The sequence below is a fragment of the Pungitius pungitius genome, unplaced genomic scaffold, assembly GCF_949316345.1.
Source record: "Pungitius pungitius unplaced genomic scaffold, fPunPun2.1 scaffold_37, whole genome shotgun sequence".
Lineage (NCBI taxonomy): Eukaryota > Metazoa > Chordata > Actinopteri > Perciformes > Gasterosteidae > Pungitius > Pungitius pungitius.
Genome location: NW_026909808.1, coordinates 250,444 through 270,943, shown reverse-complemented (window position 1 = coordinate 270,943; position 20,500 = coordinate 250,444). Strand labels below are relative to the sequence as shown.

Here is a 20,500-nt window from a genome sequence, read left to right as displayed (position 1 = left end):
AGCAGTTCTTAGCATTGGCAAGAGAGGTTCCTAAAGCCTGAAGGTAACTTTACTTTTCTTCACTGGCAATTCTAACATGTTGGGTTAGCACCTGTATTTCAACGGCTAAATTACAAACAACAGTATGCCAATCGTAAATGTTGACCAACACTAATTTAGCAATCATGAAACGGAATCATTTTGGATAATATTGTCTAATTTCCTTTCATATCCAACGTTAAAACAGGTGTACAATCTGCGGCGCTCGGCGGCTTTCGGAGAGAGAAGTGAAAAAGCTTACGGCACCTGGGATTCCCAGGCGGTCTTCCATCCAGGTACTAACCAGGCCCTGCTCTGCTTAGCTTCCGAGATCAGACGAGATTGGGCGGAACCAGAGAGGTATGGCCGTAAGCTGCTTTTTATCTTTTTCCTAATCCTTTATAATGCGTCAATGAATTATGACACGCCTGCCGTTGGCATCTTTGTGTGGGTTAAATAAGGGTATGCAAAGAAGGCTGTGACATCCCATGCCGAAAATTGGATGGACTAGAGAAGACCCGCCCAGGAGTCCCAGCAAATCGGTGAATGGCCATTGCAGTCCCCGCCACCTCAAATGGCCTGACGATGGTATGGACGTAAGCCACCTTTCATCTTCTTCCTATTGCATCTCTTCTACAATGTGAATTTTTTTTTACAATTGTGTAGGTGTACAATCTACGGCGCTGGGCGGCTTTCAGAGAGAGAAGTGAAAAAGCTTACGGCACCTGGGATTCCCAGGCGGTCTTCCATCCAGGTACTAACCAGGCCCTGCTCTGCTTAGCTTCCGAGATCAGACGAGATCGGGCGGAACCAGAGAGGTATGGACGTAAGCTGCTTTTCATCTTTTTCCTAATCCTTTAAAACGTGTCAAAGATAATCAGAAGTTTCTTTTTCTAAAATTGAAGCAGTTCTTAGCATTGGCAAGAGAGGTTCCTAAAGCCTGAAGGTAACTTTACTTTTCTTCACTGGCAATTCTAACATGTTGGGTTAGCACCTGTATTTCAACGGCTAAATTACAAACAACAGTATGCCAATCGTAAATGTTGACCAACACTAAATTAGCAATCATGAAACGGAATCATTTTGGATAATATTGTCTAATTTCTTTTCATATCCAACGTTAAAACAGGTGTACAATCTGCGGCGCTCGGCGGCTTTCGGAGAGAGAAGTGAAAAAGCTTACGGCACCTGGGATTCCCAGGCGGTCTTCCATCCAGGTACTAACCAGGCCCTGCTCTGCTTAGCTTCCGAGATCAGACGAGATCGGGCGGAACCAGAGAGGTATGGCCGTAAGCTGCTTTTTATCTTTTTCCTAATCCTTTATAATGCGTCAATGAATTATGACACGCCTGCCGTTGGCATCTTTGTGTGGGTTAAATAAGGGTATGCAAAGAAGGCTGTGACATCCCATGCCGAAAATTGGATGGACTAGAGAAGACCCGCCCAGGAGTCCCAGCCAATCGGTGAATGGCCATTGCAGTCCCCGCCACCTCAAATGGCCTGACGATGGTATGGACGTAAGCCACCTTTCATCTTCTTCCTATTGCATCTCTTCTACAATGTGATTTTTTTTTTACAATTGTGTAGGTGTACAATCTACGGCGCTGGGCGGCTTTCAGAGAGAGAAGTTAAAAAGCTTACGGCACCTGGGATTCCCAGGCGGTCTTCCATCCAGGTACTAACCAGGCCCTGCTCTGCTTAGCTTCCGAGATCAGACGAGATCGGGCGGAACCAGAGAGGTATGGCCGTAAGCTGCTTTTCATCTTTTTCCTAATCCTTTAAAACGTGTCAAAGATAATCAGAAGTTTCTTTTTCTAAAATTGAAGCAGTTCTTAGCATTGGCAAGAGAGGTTCCTAAAACCTAAAGGGAACTTTACTTTTCTTCACTGGTAAATCTAACATGTTTGGTTAGCACCTGTATTTCAACGGCTAAATTACAAACAAAAGTATGCCAATTGTTAAATGTTGATCAACACTAATTTAGCAATCATGAAACGGAATCATTTTGGATAATATTGTCTAATTTCCTTTCATATCCAACGTTAAAACAGGTGTACAATCTGCGGCGCTCGGCGGCTTTCGGAGAGAGAAGTGAAAAAGCTTACGGCACCTGAGATTCCCAGGCGGTCTTCCATCCAGGTACTAACCAGGCCCTGCTCTGCTTAGCTTCCGAGATCAGACGAGATCGGGCGGAACCAGAGAGGTATGGCCGTAAGCTGCTTTTTATCTTTTTCCTAATCCTTTATAATGCGTCAATGAATTATGACACGCCTGCCGTTGGCATCTTTGTGTGGGTTAAATAAGGGTATGCAAAGAAGGCTGTGACATCCCATGCCGAAAATTGGATGGACTAGAGAAGACCCGCCCAGGGGTCCCAGCCAATCGGTGAATGGCCATTGCAGTCCCCGCCACCTCAAATGGCCTGACGATGGTACGGACGTAAGCCACCTTTCATCTTCTTCCTATTGCATCTCTTCTACAATGTGAATTTTTTTTTACAATTGTGTAGGTGTACAATTTACGGCGCTGGGCGGCTTTCAGAGAGAGAAGTGAAAAAGCTTACGGCACCTGGGATTCCCAGGCGGTCTTCCATCCAGGTACTAACCAGGCCCTGCTCTGCTTAGCTTCCGAGAACAGACGAGATCGGGCGGAACCAGAGAGGTATGGACGTAAGCTGCTTTTCATCTTTTTCCTAATCCTTTAAAACGTGTCAAAGATAATCAGAAGTTTCTTTTTCTAAAATTGAAGCAGTTCTTAGCATTGGCAAGAGAGGTTCCTAAAGCCGGAAGGTAACTTTACTTTTCTTCACTGGCAATTCTAACATGTTGGGTTAGCACCTGTATTTCAACGGCTAAATTACAAACAACAGTATGCCAATCGTAAATGTTGACCAACACTAATTTAGCAATCATGAAACGGAATCATTTTGGATAATATTGTCTAATTTCCTTTCATATCCAACGTTAAAACAGGTGTACAATCTGCGGCGCTCGGCGGCTTTCGGAGAGAGAAGTGAAAAAGCTTACGGCACCTGGGATTCCCAGGCGGTCTTCCATCCAGGTACTAACCAGGCCCTGCTCTGCTTAGCTTCCGAGATCAGACGAGATTGGGCGGAACCAGAGAGGTATGGCCGTAAGCTGCTTTTTATCTTTTTCCTAATCCTTTATAATGCGTCAATGAATTATGACACGCCTGCCGTTGGCATCTTTGTGTGGGTTAAATAAGGGTATGCAAAGAAGGCTGTGACATCCCATGCCGAAAATTGGATGGACTAGAGAAGACCCGCCCAGGAGTCCCAGCAAATCGGTGAATGGCCATTGCAGTCCCCGCCACCTCAAATGGCCTGACGATGGTATGGACGTAAGCCACCTTTCATCTTCTTCCTATTGCATCTCTTCTACAATGTGAATTTTTTTTTACAATTGTGTAGGTGTACAATCTACGGCGCTGGGCGGCTTTCAGAGAGAGAAGTGAAAAAGCTTACGGCACCTGGGATTCCCAGGCGGTCTTCCATCCAGGTACTAACCAGGCCCTGCTCTGCTTAGCTTCCGAGATCAGACGAGATCGGGCGGAACCAGAGAGGTATGGACGTAAGCTGCTTTTCATCTTTTTCCTAATCCTTTAAAACGTGTCAAAGATAATCAGAAGTTTCTTTTTCTAAAATTGAAGCAGTTCTTAGCATTGGCAAGAGAGGTTCCTAAAGCCTGAAGGTAACTTTACTTTTCTTCACTGGCAATTCTAACATGTTGGGTTAGCACCTGTATTTCAACGGCTAAATTACAAACAACAGTATGCCAATCGTAAATGTTGACCAACACTAATTTAGCAATCATGAAACGGAATCATTTTGGATAATATTGTCTAATTTCTTTTCATATCCAACGTTAAAACAGGTGTACAATCTGCGGCGCTCGGCGGCTTTCGGAGAGAGAAGTGAAAAAGCTTACGGCACCTGGGATTCCCAGGCGGTCTTCCATCCAGGTACTAACCAGGCCCTGCTCTGCTTAGCTTCCGAGATCAGACGAGATCGGGCGGAACCAGAGAGGTATGGCCGTAAGCTGCTTTTTATCTTTTTCCTAATCCTTTATAATGCGTCAATGAATTATGACACGCCTGCCGTTGGCATCTTTGTGTGGGTTAAATAAGGGTATGCAAAGAAGGCTGTGACATCCCATGCCGAAAATTGGATGGACTAGAGAAGACCCGCCCAGGGGTCCCAGCCAATCGGTGAATGGCCATTGCAGTCCCCGCCACCTCAAATGGCCTGACGATGGTACGGACGTAAGCCACCTTTCATCTTCTTCCTATTGCATCTCTTCTACAATGTGAAATTTTTTTTACAATTGTGTAGGTGTACAATCTACGGCGCTGGGCGGCTTTCAGAGAGAGAAGTGAAAAAGCTTACGGCACCTGGGGTTCCCAGGCGGTCTTCCATCCAGGTACTAACCAGGCCCTGCTCTGCTTAGCTTCCGAGATCAGACGAGATCGGGCGGAACCAGAGAGGTATGGCCGTAAGCTGCTTTTCATCTTTTTCCTAATCCTTTAAAACGTGTCAAAGATAATCAGAAGTTTCTTTTTCTAAAATTGAAGCAGTTCTTAGCATTGGCAAGAGAGGTTCCTAAAACCTAAAGGGAACTTTACTTTTCTTCACTGGTAAATCTAACATGTTTGGTTAGCACCTGTATTTCAACGGCTAAATTACAAACAAAAGTATGCCAATTGTTAAATGTTGATCAACACTAATTTAGCAATCATGAAACGGAATCATTTTGGATAATATTGTCTAATTTCCTTTCATATCCAACGTTAAAACAGGTGTACAATCTGCGGCGCTCGGCGGCTTTCGGAGAGAGAAGTGAAAAAGCTTACGGCACCTGGGATTCCCAGGCGGTCTTCCATCCAGGTACTAACCAGGCCCTGCTCTGCTTAGCTTCCGAGATCAGACGAGATTGGGCGGAACCAGAGAGGTATGGCCGTAAGCTGCTTTTTATCTTTTTCCTAATCCTTTATAATGCGTCAATGAATTATGACACGCCTGCCGTTGGCATCTTTGTGTGGGTTAAATAAGGGTATGCAAAGAAGGCTGTGACATCCCATGCCGAAAATTGGATGGACTAGAGAAGACCCGCCCAGGAGTCCCAGCAAATCGGTGAATGGCCATTGCAGTCCCCGCCACCTCAAATGGCCTGACGATGGTATGGACGTAAGCCACCTTTCATCTTCTTCCTATTGCATCTCTTCTACAATGTGAATTTTTTTTTACAATTGTGTAGGTGTACAATCTACGGCGCTGGGCGGCTTTCAGAGAGAGAAGTGAAAAAGCTTACGGCACCTGGGATTCCCAGGCGGTCTTCCATCCAGGTACTAACCAGGCCCTGCTCTGCTTAGCTTCCGAGATCAGACGAGATCGGGCGGAACCAGAGAGGTATGGACGTAAGCTGCTTTTCATCTTTTTCCTAATCCTTTAAAACGTGTCAAAGATAATCAGAAGTTTCTTTTTCTAAAATTGAAGCAGTTCTTAGCATTGGCAAGAGAGGTTCCTAAAGCCTGAAGGTAACTTTACTTTTCTTCACTGGCAATTCTAACATGTTGGGTTAGCACCTGTATTTCAACGGCTAAATTACAAACAACAGTATGCCAATCGTAAATGTTGACCAACACTAATTTAGCAATCATGAAACGGAATCATTTTGGATAATATTGTCTAATTTCTTTTCATATCCAACGTTAAAACAGGTGTACAATCTGCGGCGCTCGGCGGCTTTCGGAGAGAGAAGTGAAAAAGCTTACGGCACCTGGGATTCCCAGGCGGTCTTCCATCCAGGTACTAACCAGGCCCTGCTCTGCTTAGCTTCCGAGATCAGACGAGATCGGGCGGAACCAGAGAGGTATGGCCGTAAGCTGCTTTTTATCTTTTTCCTAATCCTTTATAATGCGTCAATGAATTATGACACGCCTGCCGTTGGCATCTTTGTGTGGGTTAAATAAGGGTATGCAAAGAAGGCTGTGACATCCCATGCCGAAAATTGGATGGACTAGAGAAGACCCGCCCAGGGGTCCCAGCCAATCGGTGAATGGCCATTGCAGTCCCCGCCACCTCAAATGGCCTGACGATGGTACGGACGTAAGCCACCTTTCATCTTCTTCCTATTGCATCTCTTCTACAATGTGAAATTTTTTTTACAATTGTGTAGGTGTACAATCTACGGCGCTGGGCGGCTTTCAGAGAGAGAAGTGAAAAAGCTTACGGCACCTGGGGTTCCCAGGCGGTCTTCCATCCAGGTACTAACCAGGCCCTGCTCTGCTTAGCTTCCGAGATCAGACGAGATCGGGCGGAACCAGAGAGGTATGGCCGTAAGCTGCTTTTTATCTTTTTCCTAATCCTTTATAATGCGTCAATGAATTATGACACGCCAGCCGTTGGCATCTTTGTGTGGGTTAAATAAGGGTATGCAAAGAAGGCTGTGACATCCCAAGCCGAAAATTGGATGGACTAGAGAAGACCCGCCCAGGAGTCCCAGCCAATCGGTGAATGGCCATTGCAGTCCCCGCCACCTCAAATGGCCTGACGATGGTACGGACGTAAGCCACCTTTCATCTTCTTCCTATTGCATCTCTTCTACAATGTGAAATTTTTTTTACAATTGTGTAGGTGTACAATCTACGGCGCTGGGCGGCTTTCAGAGAGAGAAGTGAAAAAGCTTACGGCACCTGGGGTTCCCAGGCGGTCTTCCATCCAGGTACTAACCAGGCCCTGCTCTGCTTAGCTTCCGAGAACAGACGAGATCGGGCGGAACCAGAGAGGTATGGACGTAAGCTGCTTTTCATCTTTTTCCTAATCCTTTAAAACGTGTCAAAGATAATCAGAAGTTTCTTTTTCTAAAATTGAAGCAGTTCTTAGCATTGGCAAGAGAGGTTCCTAAAGCCTGAAGGTAACTTTACTTTTCTTCACTGGCAATTCTAACATGTTGGGTTAGCACCTGTATTTCAACGGCTAAATTACAAACAACAGTATGCCAATCGTAAATGTTGACCAACACTAATTTAGCAATCATGAAACGGAATCATTTTGGATAATATTGTCTAATTTCCTTTCATATCCAACGTTAAAACAGGTGTACAATCTGCGGCGCTCGGCGGCTTTCGGAGAGAGAAGTGAAAAAGCTTACGGCACCTGGGATTCCCAGGCGGTCTTCCATCCAGGTACTAACCAGGCCCTGCTCTGCTTAGCTTCCGAGATCAGACGAGATTGGGCGGAACCAGAGAGGTATGGCCGTAAGCTGCTTTTTATCTTTTTCCTAATCCTTTATAATGCGTCAATGAATTATGACACGTCTGCCGTTGGCATCTTTGTGTGGGTTAAATAAGGGTATGCAAAGAAGGCTGTGACATCCCATGCCGAAAATTGGATGGACTAGAGAAGACCCGCCCAGTAGTCCCAGCAAATCGGTGAATGGCCATTGCAGTCCCCGCCACCTCAAATGGCCTGACGATGGTATGGACGTAAGCCACCTTTCATCTTCTTCCTATTGCATCTCTTCTACAATGTGAATTTTTTTTTACAATTGTGTAGGTGTACAATCTACGGCGCTGGGCGGCTTTCAGAGAGAGAAGTGAAAAAGCTTACGGCACCTGGGATTCCAAGGCGGTCTTCCATCCAGGTACTAACCAGGCCCTGCTCTGCTTAGCTTCCGAGATCAGACGAGATCGGGCGGAACCAGAGAGGTATGGACGTAAGCTGCTTTTCATCTTTTTCCTAATCCTTTAAAACGTGTCAAAGATAATCAGAAGTTTCTTTTTCTAAAATTGAAGCAGTTCTTAGCATTGGCAAGAGAGGTTCCTAAAGCCTGAAGGTAACTTTACTTTTCTTCACTGGCAATTCTAACATGTTGGGTTAGCACCTGTATTTCAACGGCTAAATTACAAACAACAGTATGCCAATCGTAAATGTTGACCAACACTAATTTAGCAATCATGAAACGGAATCATTTTGGATAATATTGTCTAATTTCTTTTCATATCCAACGTTAAAACAGGTGTACAATCTGCGGCGCTCGGCGGCTTTCGGAGAGAGAAGTGAAAAAGCTTACGGCACCTGAGATTCCCAGGCGGTCTTCCATCCAGGTACTAACCAGGCCCTGCTCTGCTTAGCTTCCGAGATCAGACGAGATCGGGCGGAACCAGAGAGGTATGGTCGTAAGCTGCTTTTTATCTTTTTCCTAATCCTTTATAATGCGTCAATGAATTATGACACGCCTGCCGTTGGCATCTTTGTGTGGGTTAAATAAGGGTATGCAAAGAAGGCTGTGACATCCCATGCCGAAAATTGGATGGACTAGAGAAGACCCGCCCAGGGGTCCCAGCCAATCGGTGAATGGCCATTGCAGTCCCCGCCACCTCAAATGGCCTGACGATGGTACGGACGTAAGCCACCTTTCATCTTCTTCCTATTGCATCTCTTCTACAATGTGAATTTTTTTTTACAATTGTGTAGGTGTACAATTTACGGCGCTGGGCGGCTTTCAGAGAGAGAAGTGAAAAAGCTTACGGCACCTGGGATTCCCAGGCGGTCTTCCATCCAGGTACTAACCAGGCCCTGCTCTGCTTAGCTTCCGAGAACAGACGAGATCGGGCGGAACCAGAGAGGTATGGACGTAAGCTGCTTTTCATCTTTTTCCTAATCCTTTAAAACGTGTCAAAGATAATCAGAAGTTTCTTTTTCTAAAATTGAAGCAGTTCTTAGCATTGGCAAGAGAGGTTCCTAAAGCCTGAAGGTAACTTTACTTTTCTTCACTGGCAATTCTAACATGTTGGGTTAGCACCTGTATTTCAACGGCTAAATTACAAACAAAAGTATGCCAATTGTTAAATGTTGATCAACACTAATTTAGCAATCATGAAACGGAATCATTTTGGATAATATTGTCTAATTTCCTTTCATATCCAACGTTAAAACAGGTGTACAATCTGCGGCGCTCGGCGGCTTTCGGAGAGAGAAGTGAAAAAGCTTACGGCACCTGAGATTCCCAGGCGGTCTTCCATCCAGGTACTAACCAGGCCCTGCTCTGCTTAGCTTCCGAGATCAGACGAGATCGGGCGGAACCAGAGAGGTATGGCTGTAAGCTGCTTTTCATCTTTTTCCTAATCCTTTAAAACGTGTCAAAGATAATCAGAAGTTTCTTTTTCTAAAATTGAAGCAGTTCTTAGCATTGGCAAGAGAGGTTCCTAAAGCCTGAAGGTAACTTTACTTTTCTTCACTGGCAATTCTAACATGTTGGGTTAGCACCTGTATTTCAACGGCTAAATTACAAACAACAGTATGCCAATCGTAAATGTTGACCAACACTAATTTAGCAATCATGAAACGGAATCATTTTGGATAATATTGTCTAATTTCCTTTCATATCCAACGTTAAAACAGGTGTACAATCTGCGGCGCTCGGCGGCTTTCGGAGAGAGAAGTGAAAAAGCTTACGGCACCTGAGATTCCCAGGCGGTCTTCCATCCAGGTACTAACCAGGCCCTGCTCTGCTTAGCTTCCGAGATCAGACGAGATCGGGCGGAACCAGAGAGGTATGGCCGTAAGCTGCTTTTTATCTTTTTCCTAATCCTTTATAATGCGTCAATGAATTATGACACGCCTGCCGTTGGCATCTTTGTGTGGGTTAAATAAGGGTATGCAAAGAAGGCTGTGACATCCCATGCCGAAAATTGGATGGACTAGAGAAGACCCGCCCAGGGGTCCCAGCCAATCGGTGAATGGCCATTGCAGTCCCCGCCACCTCAAATGGCCTGACGATGGTACGGACGTAAGCCACCTTTCATCTTCTTCCTATTGCATCTCTTCTACAATGTGAATTTTTTTTTACAATTGTGTAGGTGTACAATTTACGGCGCTGGGCGGCTTTCAGAGAGAGAAGTGAAAAAGCTTACGGCACCTGGGATTCCCAGGCGGTCTTCCATCCAGGTACTAACCAGGCCCTGCTCTGCTTAGCTTCCGAGAACAGACGAGATCGGGCGGAACCAGAGAGGTATGGACGTAAGCTGCTTTTCATCTTTTTCCTAATCCTTTAAAACGTGTCAAAGATAATCAGAAGTTTCTTTTTCTAAAATTGAAGCAGTTCTTAGCATTGGCAAGAGAGGTTCCTAAAGCCGGAAGGTAACTTTACTTTTCTTCACTGGCAATTCTAACATGTTGGGTTAGCACCTGTATTTCAACGGCTAAATTACAAACAACAGTATGCCAATCGTAAATGTTGACCAACACTAATTTAGCAATCATGAAACGGAATCATTTTGGATAATATTGTCTAATTTCCTTTCATATCCAACGTTAAAACAGGTGTACAATCTGCGGCGCTCGGCGGCTTTCGGAGAGAGAAGTGAAAAAGCTTACGGCACCTGGGATTCCCAGGCGGTCTTCCATCCAGGTACTAACCAGGCCCTGCTCTGCTTAGCTTCCGAGATCAGACGAGATTGGGCGGAACCAGAGAGGTATGGCCGTAAGCTGCTTTTTATCTTTTTCCTAATCCTTTATAATGCGTCAATGAATTATGACACGCCTGCCGTTGGCATCTTTGTGTGGGTTAAATAAGGGTATGCAAAGAAGGCTGTGACATCCCATGCCGAAAATTGGATGGACTAGAGAAGACCCGCCCAGGAGTCCCAGCAAATCGGTGAATGGCCATTGCAGTCCCCGCCACCTCAAATGGCCTGACGATGGTATGGACGTAAGCCACCTTTCATCTTCTTCCTATTGCATCTCTTCTACAATGTGAATTTTTTTTTACAATTGTGTAGGTGTACAATCTACGGCGCTGGGCGGCTTTCAGAGAGAGAAGTGAAAAAGCTTACGGCACCTGGGATTCCCAGGCGGTCTTCCATCCAGGTACTAACCAGGCCCTGCTCTGCTTAGCTTCCGAGATCAGACGAGATCGGGCGGAACCAGAGAGGTATGGACGTAAGCTGCTTTTCATCTTTTTCCTAATCCTTTAAAACGTGTCAAAGATAATCAGAAGTTTCTTTTTCTAAAATTGAAGCAGTTCTTAGCATTGGCAAGAGAGGTTCCTAAAGCCTGAAGGTAACTTTACTTTTCTTCACTGGCAATTCTAACATGTTGGGTTAGCACCTGTATTTCAACGGCTAAATTACAAACAACAGTATGCCAATCGTAAATGTTGACCAACACTAATTTAGCAATCATGAAACGGAATCATTTTGGATAATATTGTCTAATTTCTTTTCATATCCAACGTTAAAACAGGTGTACAATCTGCGGCGCTCGGCGGCTTTCGGAGAGAGAAGTGAAAAAGCTTACGGCACCTGGGATTCCCAGGCGGTCTTCCATCCAGGTACTAACCAGGCCCTGCTCTGCTTAGCTTCCGAGATCAGACGAGATCGGGCGGAACCAGAGAGGTATGGCCGTAAGCTGCTTTTTATCTTTTTCCTAATCCTTTATAATGCGTCAATGAATTATGACACGCCTGCCGTTGGCATCTTTGTGTGGGTTAAATAAGGGTATGCAAAGAAGGCTGTGACATCCCATGCCGAAAATTGGATGGACTAGAGAAGACCCGCCCAGGGGTCCCAGCCAATCGGTGAATGGCCATTGCAGTCCCCGCCACCTCAAATGGCCTGACGATGGTACGGACGTAAGCCACCTTTCATCTTCTTCCTATTGCATCTCTTCTACAATGTGAAATTTTTTTTACAATTGTGTAGGTGTACAATCTACGGCGCTGGGCGGCTTTCAGAGAGAGAAGTGAAAAAGCTTACGGCACCTGGGGTTCCCAGGCGGTCTTCCATCCAGGTACTAACCAGGCCCTGCTCTGCTTAGCTTCCGAGATCAGACGAGATCGGGCGGAACCAGAGAGGTATGGCCGTAAGCTGCTTTTCATCTTTTTCCTAATCCTTTAAAACGTGTCAAAGATAATCAGAAGTTTCTTTTTCTAAAATTGAAGCAGTTCTTAGCATTGGCAAGAGAGGTTCCTAAAACCTAAAGGGAACTTTACTTTTCTTCACTGGTAAATCTAACATGTTTGGTTAGCACCTGTATTTCAACGGCTAAATTACAAACAAAAGTATGCCAATTGTTAAATGTTGATCAACACTAATTTAGCAATCATGAAACGGAATCATTTTGGATAATATTGTCTAATTTCCTTTCATATCCAACGTTAAAACAGGTGTACAATCTGCGGCGCTCGGCGGCTTTCGGAGAGAGAAGTGAAAAAGCTTACGGCACCTGAGATTCCCAGGCGGTCTTCCATCCAGGTACTAACCAGGCCCTGCTCTGCTTAGCTTCCGAGATCAGACGAGATCGGGCGGAACCAGAGAGGTATGGCCGTAAGCTGCTTTTTATCTTTTTCCTAATCCTTTATAATGCGTCAATGAATTATGACACGCCTGCCGTTGGCATCTTTGTGTGGGTTAAATAAGGGTATGCAAAGAAGGCTGTGACATCCCATGCCGAAAATTGGATGGACTAGAGAAGACCCGCCCAGGGGTCCCAGCCAATCGGTGAATGGCCATTGCAGTCCCCGCCACCTCAAATGGCCTGACGATGGTACGGACGTAAGCCACCTTTCATCTTCTTCCTATTGCATCTCTTCTACAATGTGAATTTTTTTTTACAATTGTGTAGGTGTACAATTTACGGCGCTGGGCGGCTTTCAGAGAGAGAAGTGAAAAAGCTTACGGCACCTGGGATTCCCAGGCGGTCTTCCATCCAGGTACTAACCAGGCCCTGCTCTGCTTAGCTTCCGAGAACAGACGAGATCGGGCGGAACCAGAGAGGTATGGACGTAAGCTGCTTTTCATCTTTTTCCTAATCCTTTAAAACGTGTCAAAGATAATCAGAAGTTTCTTTTTCTAAAATTGAAGCAGTTCTTAGCATTGGCAAGAGAGGTTCCTAAAGCCGGAAGGTAACTTTACTTTTCTTCACTGGCAATTCTAACATGTTGGGTTAGCACCTGTATTTCAACGGCTAAATTACAAACAACAGTATGCCAATCGTAAATGTTGACCAACACTAATTTAGCAATCATGAAACGGAATCATTTTGGATAATATTGTCTAATTTCCTTTCATATCCAACGTTAAAACAGGTGTACAATCTGCGGCGCTCGGCGGCTTTCGGAGAGAGAAGTGAAAAAGCTTACGGCACCTGGGATTCCCAGGCGGTCTTCCATCCAGGTACTAACCAGGCCCTGCTCTGCTTAGCTTCCGAGATCAGACGAGATTGGGCGGAACCAGAGAGGTATGGCCGTAAGCTGCTTTTTATCTTTTTCCTAATCCTTTATAATGCGTCAATGAATTATGACACGCCTGCCGTTGGCATCTTTGTGTGGGTTAAATAAGGGTATGCAAAGAAGGCTGTGACATCCCATGCCGAAAATTGGATGGACTAGAGAAGACCCGCCCAGGAGTCCCAGCAAATCGGTGAATGGCCATTGCAGTCCCCGCCACCTCAAATGGCCTGACGATGGTATGGACGTAAGCCACCTTTCATCTTCTTCCTATTGCATCTCTTCTACAATGTGAATTTTTTTTTACAATTGTGTAGGTGTACAATCTACGGCGCTGGGCGGCTTTCAGAGAGAGAAGTGAAAAAGCTTACGGCACCTGGGATTCCCAGGCGGTCTTCCATCCAGGTACTAACCAGGCCCTGCTCTGCTTAGCTTCCGAGATCAGACGAGATCGGGCGGAACCAGAGAGGTATGGACGTAAGCTGCTTTTCATCTTTTTCCTAATCCTTTAAAACGTGTCAAAGATAATCAGAAGTTTCTTTTTCTAAAATTGAAGCAGTTCTTAGCATTGGCAAGAGAGGTTCCTAAAGCCTGAAGGTAACTTTACTTTTCTTCACTGGCAATTCTAACATGTTGGGTTAGCACCTGTATTTCAACGGCTAAATTACAAACAACAGTATGCCAATCGTAAATGTTGACCAACACTAATTTAGCAATCATGAAACGGAATCATTTTGGATAATATTGTCTAATTTCTTTTCATATCCAACGTTAAAACAGGTGTACAATCTGCGGCGCTCGGCGGCTTTCGGAGAGAGAAGTGAAAAAGCTTACGGCACCTGGGATTCCCAGGCGGTCTTCCATCCAGGTACTAACCAGGCCCTGCTCTGCTTAGCTTCCGAGATCAGACGAGATCGGGCGGAACCAGAGAGGTATGGCCGTAAGCTGCTTTTTATCTTTTTCCTAATCCTTTATAATGCGTCAATGAATTATGACACGCCTGCCGTTGGCATCTTTGTGTGGGTTAAATAAGGGTATGCAAAGAAGGCTGTGACATCCCATGCCGAAAATTGGATGGACTAGAGAAGACCCGCCCAGGGGTCCCAGCCAATCGGTGAATGGCCATTGCAGTCCCCGCCACCTCAAATGGCCTGACGATGGTACGGACGTAAGCCACCTTTCATCTTCTTCCTATTGCATCTCTTCTACAATGTGAAATTTTTTTTACAATTGTGTAGGTGTACAATCTACGGCGCTGGGCGGCTTTCAGAGAGAGAAGTGAAAAAGCTTACGGCACCTGGGGTTCCCAGGCGGTCTTCCATCCAGGTACTAACCAGGCCCTGCTCTGCTTAGCTTCCGAGATCAGACGAGATCGGGCGGAACCAGAGAGGTATGGCCGTAAGCTGCTTTTTATCTTTTTCCTAATCCTTTATAATGCGTCAATGAATTATGACACGCCAGCCGTTGGCATCTTTGTGTGGGTTAAATAAGGGTATGCAAAGAAGGCTGTGACATCCCAAGCCGAAAATTGGATGGACTAGAGAAGACCCGCCCAGGAGTCCCAGCCAATCGGTGAATGGCCATTGCAGTCCCCGCCACCTCAAATGGCCTGACGATGGTACGGACGTAAGCCACCTTTCATCTTCTTCCTATTGCATCTCTTCTACAATGTGAAATTTTTTTTACAATTGTGTAGGTGTACAATCTACGGCGCTGGGCGGCTTTCAGAGAGAGAAGTGAAAAAGCTTACGGCACCTGGGGTTCCCAGGCGGTCTTCCATCCAGGTACTAACCAGGCCCTGCTCTGCTTAGCTTCCGAGAACAGACGAGATCGGGCGGAACCAGAGAGGTATGGACGTAAGCTGCTTTTCATCTTTTTCCTAATCCTTTAAAACGTGTCAAAGATAATCAGAAGTTTCTTTTTCTAAAATTGAAGCAGTTCTTAGCATTGGCAAGAGAGGTTCCTAAAGCCTGAAGGTAACTTTACTTTTCTTCACTGGCAATTCTAACATGTTGGGTTAGCACCTGTATTTCAACGGCTAAATTACAAACAACAGTATGCCAATCGTAAATGTTGACCAACACTAATTTAGCAATCATGAAACGGAATCATTTTGGATAATATTGTCTAATTTCCTTTCATATCCAACGTTAAAACAGGTGTACAATCTGCGGCGCTCGGCGGCTTTCGGAGAGAGAAGTGAAAAAGCTTACGGCACCTGGGATTCCCAGGCGGTCTTCCATCCAGGTACTAACCAGGCCCTGCTCTGCTTAGCTTCCGAGATCAGACGAGATTGGGCGGAACCAGAGAGGTATGGCCGTAAGCTGCTTTTTATCTTTTTCCTAATCCTTTATAATGCGTCAATGAATTATGACACGTCTGCCGTTGGCATCTTTGTGTGGGTTAAATAAGGGTATGCAAAGAAGGCTGTGACATCCCATGCCGAAAATTGGATGGACTAGAGAAGACCCGCCCAGTAGTCCCAGCAAATCGGTGAATGGCCATTGCAGTCCCCGCCACCTCAAATGGCCTGACGATGGTATGGACGTAAGCCACCTTTCATCTTCTTCCTATTGCATCTCTTCTACAATGTGAATTTTTTTTTACAATTGTGTAGGTGTACAATCTACGGCGCTGGGCGGCTTTCAGAGAGAGAAGTGAAAAAGCTTACGGCACCTGGGATTCCAAGGCGGTCTTCCATCCAGGTACTAACCAGGCCCTGCTCTGCTTAGCTTCCGAGATCAGACGAGATCGGGCGGAACCAGAGAGGTATGGACGTAAGCTGCTTTTCATCTTTTTCCTAATCCTTTAAAACGTGTCAAAGATAATCAGAAGTTTCTTTTTCTAAAATTGAAGCAGTTCTTAGCATTGGCAAGAGAGGTTCCTAAAGCCTGAAGGTAACTTTACTTTTCTTCACTGGCAATTCTAACATGTTGGGTTAGCACCTGTATTTCAACGGCTAAATTACAAACAACAGTATGCCAATCGTAAATGTTGACCAACACTAATTTAGCAATCATGAAACGGAATCATTTTGGATAATATTGTCTAATTTCTTTTCATATCCAACGTTAAAACAGGTGTACAATCTGCGGCGCTCGGCGGCTTTCGGAGAGAGAAGTGAAAAAGCTTACGGCACCTGGGATTCCCACGCGGTCTTCCATCCAGGTACTAACCAGGCCCTGCTCTGCTTAGCTTCCGAGATCAGACGAGATCGGGCGGAACCAGAGAGGTATGGCCGTAAGCTGCTTTTTATCTTTTTCCTAATCCTTTATAATGCGTCAATGAATTATGACACGCCTGCCGTTGGCATCTTTGTGTGGGTTAAATAAGGGTATGCAAAGAAGGCTGTGACATCCCATGCCGAAAATTGGATGGACTAGAGAAGACCCGCCCAGGAGTCCCAGCCAATCGGTGAATGGCCATTGCAGTCCCCGCCACCTCAAATGGCCTGACGATGGTATGGACGTAAGCCACCTTTCATCTTCTTCCTATTGCATCTCTTCTACAATGTGATTTTTTTTTTACAATTGTGTAGGTGTACAATCTACGGCGCTGGGCGGCTTTCAGAGAGAGAAGTTAAAAAGCTTACGGCACCTGGGATTCCCAGGCGGTCTTCCATCCAGGTACTAACCAGGCCCTGCTCTGCTTAGCTTCCGAGATCAGACGAGATCGGGCGGAACCAGAGAGGTATGGCCGTAAGCTGCTTTTCATCTTTTTCCTAATCCTTTAAAACGTGTCAAAGATAATCAGAAGTTTCTTTTTCTAAAATTGAAGCAGTTCTTAGCATTGGCAAGAGAGGTTCCTAAAACCTAAAGGGAACTTTACTTTTCTTCACTGGTAAATCTAACATGTTTGGTTAGCACCTGTATTTCAACGGCTAAATTACAAACAAAAGTATGCCAATTGTTAAATGTTGATCAACACTAATTTAGCAATCATGAAACGGAATCATTTTGGATAATATTGTCTAATTTCCTTTCATATCCAACGTTAAAACAGGTGTACAATCTGCGGCGCTCGGCGGCTTTCGGAGAGAGAAGTGAAAAAGCTTACGGCACCTGAGATTCCCAGGCGGTCTTCCATCCAGGTACTAACCAGGCCCTGCTCTGCTTAGCTTCCGAGATCAGACGAGATCGGGCGGAACCAGAGAGGTATGGCCGTAAGCTGCTTTTTATCTTTTTCCTAATCCTTTATAATGCGTCAATGAATTATGACACGCCTGCCGTTGGCATCTTTGTGTGGGTTAAATAAGGGTATGCAAAGAAGGCTGTGACATCCCATGCCGAAAATTGGATGGACTAGAGAAGACCCGCCCAGGGGTCCCAGCCAATCGGTGAATGGCCATTGCAGTCCCCGCCACCTCAAATGGCCTGACGATGGTACGGACGTAAGCCACCTTTCATCTTCTTCCTATTGCATCTCTTCTACAATGTGAATTTTTTTTTACAATTGTGTAGGTGTACAATTTACGGCGCTGGGCGGCTTTCAGAGAGAGAAGTGAAAAAGCTTACGGCACCTGGGATTCCCAGGCGGTCTTCCATCCAGGTACTAACCAGGCCCTGCTCTGCTTAGCTTCCGAGAACAGACGAGATCGGGCGGAACCAGAGAGGTATGGACGTAAGCTGCTTTTCATCTTTTTCCTAATCCTTTAAAACGTGTCAAAGATAATCAGAAGTTTCCTTTTCTAAAATTGAAGCAGTTCTTAGCATTGGCAAGAGAGGTTCCTAAAGCCTGAAGGTAACTTTACTTTTCTTCACTGGCAATTCTAACATGTTGGGTTAGCACCTGTATTTCAACGGCTAAATTACAAACAAAAGTATGCCAATTGTTAAATGTTGATCAACACTAATTTAGCAATCATGAAACGGAATCATTTTGGATAATATTGTCTAATTTCCTTTCATATCCAACGTTAAAACAGGTGTACAATCTGCGGCGCTCGGCGGCTTTCGGAGAGAGAAGTGAAAAAGCTTACGGCACCTGGGATTCCCAGGCGGTCTTCCATCCAGGTACTAACCAGGCCCTGCTCTGCTTAGCTTCCGAGAACAGACGAGATCGGGCGGAACCAGAGAGGTATGGACGTGAGCTGCTTTTCATCTTTTTCCTAATCCTTTAAAACGTGTCAAAGATAATCAGAAGTTTCTTTTTCTAAAATTGAAGCAGTTCTTAGCATTGGCAAGAGAGGTTCCTAAAGCCTGAAGGTAACTTTACTTTTCTTCACTGGCAATTCTAACATGTTGGGTTAGCACCTGTATTTCAACGGCTAAATTACAAACAAAAGTATGCCAATTGTTAAATGTTGATCAACACTAATTTAGCAATCATGAAACGGAATCATTTTGGATAATATTGTCTAATTTCCTTTCATATCCAACGTTAAAACAGGTGTACAATCTGCGGCGCTCGGCGGCTTTCGGAGAGAGAAGTGAAAAAGCTTACGGCACCTGAGATTCCCAGGCGGTCTTCCATCCAGGTACTAACCAGGCCCTGCTCTGCTTAGCTTCCGAGATCAGACGAGATCGGGCGGAACCAGAGAGGTATGGCTGTAAGCTGCTTTTCATCTTTTTCCTAATCCTTTAAAACGTGTCAAAGATAATCAGAAGTTTCTTTTTCTAAAATTGAAGCAGTTCTTAGCATTGGCAAGAGAGGTTCCTAAAGCCTGAAGGTAACTTTACTTTTCTTCACTGGCAATTCTAACATGTTGGGTTAGCACCTGTATTTCAACGGCTAAATTACAAACAACAGTATGCCAATCGTAAATGTTGACCAACACTAATTTAGCAATCATGAAACGGAATCATTTTGGATAATATTGTCTAATTTCCTTTCATATCCAACGTTAAAACAGGTGTACAATCTGCGGCGCTCGGCGGCTTTCGGAGAGAGAAGTGAAAAAGCTTACGGCACCTGAGATTCCCAGGCGGTCTTCCATCCAGGTACTAACCAGGCCCTGCTCTGCTTAGCTTCCGAGATCAGACGAGATCGGGCGGAACCAGAGAGGTATGGCCGTAAGCTGCTTTTTATCTTTTTCCTAATCCTTTATAATGCGTCAATGAATTATGACACGCCTGCCGTTGGCATCTTTGTGTGGGTTAAATAAGGGTATGCAAAGAAGGCTGTGACATCCCATGCCGAAAATTGGATGGACTAGAGAAGACCCGCCCAGGGGTCCCAGCCAATCGGTGAATGGCCATTGCAGTCCCCGCCACCTCAAATGGCCTGACGATGGTACGGACGTAAGCCACCTTTCATCTTCTTCCTATTGCATCTCTTCTACAATGTGAATTTTTTTTTACAATTGTGTAGGTGTACAATTTACGGCGCTGGGCGGCTTTCAGAGAGAGAAGTGAAAAAGCTTACGGCACCTGGGATTCCCAGGCGGTCTTCCATCCAGGTACTAACCAGGCCCTGCTCTGCTTAGCTTCCGAGAACAGACGAGATCGGGCGGAACCAGAGAGGTATGGACGTAAGCTGCTTTTCATCTTTTTCCTAATCCTTTAAAACGTGTCAAAGATAATCAGAAGTTTCCTTTTCTAAAATTGAAGCAGTTCTTAGCATTGGCAAGAGAGGTTCCTAAAGCCTGAAGGTAACTTTACTTTTCTTCACTGGCAATTCTAACATGTTGGGTTAGCACCTGTATTTCAACGGCTAAATTACAAACAAAAGTATGCCAATTGTTAAATGTTGATCAACACTAATTTAGCAATCATGAAACGGAATCATTTTGGATAATATTGTCTAATTTCCTTTCATATCCAACGTTAAAACAGGTGTACAATCTGCGGCGCTCGGCGGCTTTCGGAGAGAGAAGTGAAAAAGCTTACGGCACCTGAGATTCCCAGGCGGTCTTCCATCCAGGTACTAACCAGGCCCTGCTCTGCTTAGCTTCCGAGATCAGACGAGATCGGGCGGAACCAGAGAGGTATGGTCGTAAGCTGCTTTTTATCTTTTTCCTAATCCTTTATAATGCGTCAATGAATTATGACACGCCTGCCGTTGGCATCTTTGTGTGGGTTAAATAAGGGTATGCAAAGAAGGCTGTGACATCCCATGCCGAAAATTGGATGGACTAGAGAAGACCCGCCCAGGGGTCCCAGCCAATCGGTGAATGGCCATTGCAGTCCCCGCCACCTCAAATGGCCTGACGATGGTACGGACGTAAGCCACCTTTCATCTTCTTCCTATTGCATCTCTTCTACAATGTGAATTTTTTTTTACAATTGTGTAGGTGT

At 45.2% G+C, this 20,500-nt stretch overlaps 43 non-coding genes and 1 pseudogene across 43 annotated transcripts; all 44 read right to left on the bottom strand.

Annotated features, from left to right (window-relative positions):
- Positions 1-273: 273 nt before the first annotated feature.
- On the bottom strand, positions 274-392 carry LOC134110059 (5S ribosomal RNA). The gene has a single exon (XR_009943453.1). It is a non-coding gene; the product is annotated as a 5S ribosomal RNA (ribosomal RNA).
- Positions 393-731: 339 nt separating this feature from the next.
- Positions 732-850, bottom strand: LOC134109961 (5S ribosomal RNA). Its single transcript, XR_009943356.1, has one exon. It is a non-coding gene; the product is annotated as a 5S ribosomal RNA (ribosomal RNA).
- A 344-nt stretch (positions 851-1,194) lies between these two features.
- LOC134110438 (5S ribosomal RNA) lies at positions 1,195-1,313 on the bottom strand. Its single transcript, XR_009943823.1, has one exon. It is a non-coding gene; the product is annotated as a 5S ribosomal RNA (ribosomal RNA).
- A 339-nt stretch (positions 1,314-1,652) lies between these two features.
- LOC134110436 (5S ribosomal RNA) lies at positions 1,653-1,771 on the bottom strand. The gene has a single exon (XR_009943821.1). It is a non-coding gene; the product is annotated as a 5S ribosomal RNA (ribosomal RNA).
- Positions 1,772-2,116: 345 nt separating this feature from the next.
- LOC134109823 (5S ribosomal RNA) lies at positions 2,117-2,235 on the bottom strand. The gene has a single exon (XR_009943218.1). It is a non-coding gene; the product is annotated as a 5S ribosomal RNA (ribosomal RNA).
- A 339-nt stretch (positions 2,236-2,574) lies between these two features.
- On the bottom strand, positions 2,575-2,693 carry LOC134110191 (5S ribosomal RNA). The gene has a single exon (XR_009943585.1). It is a non-coding gene; the product is annotated as a 5S ribosomal RNA (ribosomal RNA).
- A 344-nt stretch (positions 2,694-3,037) lies between these two features.
- LOC134110057 (5S ribosomal RNA) lies at positions 3,038-3,156 on the bottom strand. The gene has a single exon (XR_009943451.1). It is a non-coding gene; the product is annotated as a 5S ribosomal RNA (ribosomal RNA).
- A 339-nt stretch (positions 3,157-3,495) lies between these two features.
- On the bottom strand, positions 3,496-3,614 carry LOC134109960 (5S ribosomal RNA). Its single transcript, XR_009943355.1, has one exon. It is a non-coding gene; the product is annotated as a 5S ribosomal RNA (ribosomal RNA).
- Positions 3,615-3,958: 344 nt separating this feature from the next.
- On the bottom strand, positions 3,959-4,077 carry LOC134110435 (5S ribosomal RNA). The gene has a single exon (XR_009943820.1). It is a non-coding gene; the product is annotated as a 5S ribosomal RNA (ribosomal RNA).
- Positions 4,078-4,416: 339 nt separating this feature from the next.
- Positions 4,417-4,535, bottom strand: LOC134109788 (5S ribosomal RNA). Its single transcript, XR_009943183.1, has one exon. It is a non-coding gene; the product is annotated as a 5S ribosomal RNA (ribosomal RNA).
- A 345-nt stretch (positions 4,536-4,880) lies between these two features.
- LOC134110056 (5S ribosomal RNA) lies at positions 4,881-4,999 on the bottom strand. Its single transcript, XR_009943450.1, has one exon. It is a non-coding gene; the product is annotated as a 5S ribosomal RNA (ribosomal RNA).
- Positions 5,000-5,338: 339 nt separating this feature from the next.
- LOC134109959 (5S ribosomal RNA) lies at positions 5,339-5,457 on the bottom strand. Its single transcript, XR_009943354.1, has one exon. It is a non-coding gene; the product is annotated as a 5S ribosomal RNA (ribosomal RNA).
- Positions 5,458-5,801: 344 nt separating this feature from the next.
- LOC134110434 (5S ribosomal RNA) lies at positions 5,802-5,920 on the bottom strand. Its single transcript, XR_009943819.1, has one exon. It is a non-coding gene; the product is annotated as a 5S ribosomal RNA (ribosomal RNA).
- A 339-nt stretch (positions 5,921-6,259) lies between these two features.
- On the bottom strand, positions 6,260-6,378 carry LOC134109787 (5S ribosomal RNA). Its single transcript, XR_009943182.1, has one exon. It is a non-coding gene; the product is annotated as a 5S ribosomal RNA (ribosomal RNA).
- Positions 6,379-6,717: 339 nt separating this feature from the next.
- On the bottom strand, positions 6,718-6,836 carry LOC134110196 (5S ribosomal RNA). The gene has a single exon (XR_009943590.1). It is a non-coding gene; the product is annotated as a 5S ribosomal RNA (ribosomal RNA).
- A 344-nt stretch (positions 6,837-7,180) lies between these two features.
- LOC134110055 (5S ribosomal RNA) lies at positions 7,181-7,299 on the bottom strand. The gene has a single exon (XR_009943449.1). It is a non-coding gene; the product is annotated as a 5S ribosomal RNA (ribosomal RNA).
- Positions 7,300-7,638: 339 nt separating this feature from the next.
- Positions 7,639-7,757, bottom strand: LOC134110163 (5S ribosomal RNA). The gene has a single exon (XR_009943557.1). It is a non-coding gene; the product is annotated as a 5S ribosomal RNA (ribosomal RNA).
- A 344-nt stretch (positions 7,758-8,101) lies between these two features.
- LOC134110046 (5S ribosomal RNA) lies at positions 8,102-8,220 on the bottom strand. Its single transcript, XR_009943440.1, has one exon. It is a non-coding gene; the product is annotated as a 5S ribosomal RNA (ribosomal RNA).
- A 339-nt stretch (positions 8,221-8,559) lies between these two features.
- LOC134110190 (5S ribosomal RNA) lies at positions 8,560-8,678 on the bottom strand. Its single transcript, XR_009943584.1, has one exon. It is a non-coding gene; the product is annotated as a 5S ribosomal RNA (ribosomal RNA).
- Positions 8,679-9,023: 345 nt separating this feature from the next.
- On the bottom strand, positions 9,024-9,142 carry LOC134110140 (5S ribosomal RNA). The gene has a single exon (XR_009943534.1). It is a non-coding gene; the product is annotated as a 5S ribosomal RNA (ribosomal RNA).
- A 344-nt stretch (positions 9,143-9,486) lies between these two features.
- Positions 9,487-9,605, bottom strand: LOC134109822 (5S ribosomal RNA). The gene has a single exon (XR_009943217.1). It is a non-coding gene; the product is annotated as a 5S ribosomal RNA (ribosomal RNA).
- Positions 9,606-9,944: 339 nt separating this feature from the next.
- On the bottom strand, positions 9,945-10,063 carry LOC134110189 (5S ribosomal RNA). The gene has a single exon (XR_009943583.1). It is a non-coding gene; the product is annotated as a 5S ribosomal RNA (ribosomal RNA).
- Positions 10,064-10,407: 344 nt separating this feature from the next.
- LOC134110054 (5S ribosomal RNA) lies at positions 10,408-10,526 on the bottom strand. The gene has a single exon (XR_009943448.1). It is a non-coding gene; the product is annotated as a 5S ribosomal RNA (ribosomal RNA).
- Positions 10,527-10,865: 339 nt separating this feature from the next.
- On the bottom strand, positions 10,866-10,984 carry LOC134109957 (5S ribosomal RNA). Its single transcript, XR_009943352.1, has one exon. It is a non-coding gene; the product is annotated as a 5S ribosomal RNA (ribosomal RNA).
- A 344-nt stretch (positions 10,985-11,328) lies between these two features.
- Positions 11,329-11,447, bottom strand: LOC134110433 (5S ribosomal RNA). Its single transcript, XR_009943818.1, has one exon. It is a non-coding gene; the product is annotated as a 5S ribosomal RNA (ribosomal RNA).
- Positions 11,448-11,786: 339 nt separating this feature from the next.
- Positions 11,787-11,905, bottom strand: LOC134110664 (5S ribosomal RNA). Its single transcript, XR_009944049.1, has one exon. It is a non-coding gene; the product is annotated as a 5S ribosomal RNA (ribosomal RNA).
- Positions 11,906-12,250: 345 nt separating this feature from the next.
- LOC134109821 (5S ribosomal RNA) lies at positions 12,251-12,369 on the bottom strand. Its single transcript, XR_009943216.1, has one exon. It is a non-coding gene; the product is annotated as a 5S ribosomal RNA (ribosomal RNA).
- A 339-nt stretch (positions 12,370-12,708) lies between these two features.
- LOC134110188 (5S ribosomal RNA) lies at positions 12,709-12,827 on the bottom strand. The gene has a single exon (XR_009943582.1). It is a non-coding gene; the product is annotated as a 5S ribosomal RNA (ribosomal RNA).
- Positions 12,828-13,171: 344 nt separating this feature from the next.
- LOC134110053 (5S ribosomal RNA) lies at positions 13,172-13,290 on the bottom strand. The gene has a single exon (XR_009943447.1). It is a non-coding gene; the product is annotated as a 5S ribosomal RNA (ribosomal RNA).
- A 339-nt stretch (positions 13,291-13,629) lies between these two features.
- On the bottom strand, positions 13,630-13,748 carry LOC134109956 (5S ribosomal RNA). The gene has a single exon (XR_009943351.1). It is a non-coding gene; the product is annotated as a 5S ribosomal RNA (ribosomal RNA).
- Positions 13,749-14,092: 344 nt separating this feature from the next.
- Positions 14,093-14,211, bottom strand: LOC134110432 (5S ribosomal RNA). Its single transcript, XR_009943817.1, has one exon. It is a non-coding gene; the product is annotated as a 5S ribosomal RNA (ribosomal RNA).
- A 339-nt stretch (positions 14,212-14,550) lies between these two features.
- Positions 14,551-14,669, bottom strand: LOC134110663 (5S ribosomal RNA). The gene has a single exon (XR_009944048.1). It is a non-coding gene; the product is annotated as a 5S ribosomal RNA (ribosomal RNA).
- Positions 14,670-15,008: 339 nt separating this feature from the next.
- On the bottom strand, positions 15,009-15,127 carry LOC134110195 (5S ribosomal RNA). The gene has a single exon (XR_009943589.1). It is a non-coding gene; the product is annotated as a 5S ribosomal RNA (ribosomal RNA).
- A 344-nt stretch (positions 15,128-15,471) lies between these two features.
- On the bottom strand, positions 15,472-15,590 carry LOC134110052 (5S ribosomal RNA). Its single transcript, XR_009943446.1, has one exon. It is a non-coding gene; the product is annotated as a 5S ribosomal RNA (ribosomal RNA).
- A 339-nt stretch (positions 15,591-15,929) lies between these two features.
- LOC134110162 (5S ribosomal RNA) lies at positions 15,930-16,048 on the bottom strand. The gene has a single exon (XR_009943556.1). It is a non-coding gene; the product is annotated as a 5S ribosomal RNA (ribosomal RNA).
- A 344-nt stretch (positions 16,049-16,392) lies between these two features.
- Positions 16,393-16,511, bottom strand: LOC134109789 (5S ribosomal RNA). Its single transcript, XR_009943184.1, has one exon. It is a non-coding gene; the product is annotated as a 5S ribosomal RNA (ribosomal RNA).
- A 339-nt stretch (positions 16,512-16,850) lies between these two features.
- On the bottom strand, positions 16,851-16,969 carry LOC134110431 (5S ribosomal RNA). Its single transcript, XR_009943816.1, has one exon. It is a non-coding gene; the product is annotated as a 5S ribosomal RNA (ribosomal RNA).
- A 345-nt stretch (positions 16,970-17,314) lies between these two features.
- Positions 17,315-17,433, bottom strand: LOC134109820 (5S ribosomal RNA). Its single transcript, XR_009943215.1, has one exon. It is a non-coding gene; the product is annotated as a 5S ribosomal RNA (ribosomal RNA).
- Positions 17,434-17,772: 339 nt separating this feature from the next.
- Positions 17,773-17,891, bottom strand: LOC134110187 (5S ribosomal RNA). The gene has a single exon (XR_009943581.1). It is a non-coding gene; the product is annotated as a 5S ribosomal RNA (ribosomal RNA).
- Positions 17,892-18,236: 345 nt separating this feature from the next.
- Positions 18,237-18,355, bottom strand: LOC134110207 (5S ribosomal RNA; annotated as a pseudogene).
- Positions 18,356-18,700: 345 nt separating this feature from the next.
- Positions 18,701-18,819, bottom strand: LOC134110139 (5S ribosomal RNA). Its single transcript, XR_009943533.1, has one exon. It is a non-coding gene; the product is annotated as a 5S ribosomal RNA (ribosomal RNA).
- Positions 18,820-19,163: 344 nt separating this feature from the next.
- Positions 19,164-19,282, bottom strand: LOC134109819 (5S ribosomal RNA). The gene has a single exon (XR_009943214.1). It is a non-coding gene; the product is annotated as a 5S ribosomal RNA (ribosomal RNA).
- A 339-nt stretch (positions 19,283-19,621) lies between these two features.
- On the bottom strand, positions 19,622-19,740 carry LOC134110186 (5S ribosomal RNA). The gene has a single exon (XR_009943580.1). It is a non-coding gene; the product is annotated as a 5S ribosomal RNA (ribosomal RNA).
- A 345-nt stretch (positions 19,741-20,085) lies between these two features.
- Positions 20,086-20,204, bottom strand: LOC134110045 (5S ribosomal RNA). The gene has a single exon (XR_009943439.1). It is a non-coding gene; the product is annotated as a 5S ribosomal RNA (ribosomal RNA).
- Between the last annotated feature and the right edge of the window lie 296 nt (positions 20,205-20,500).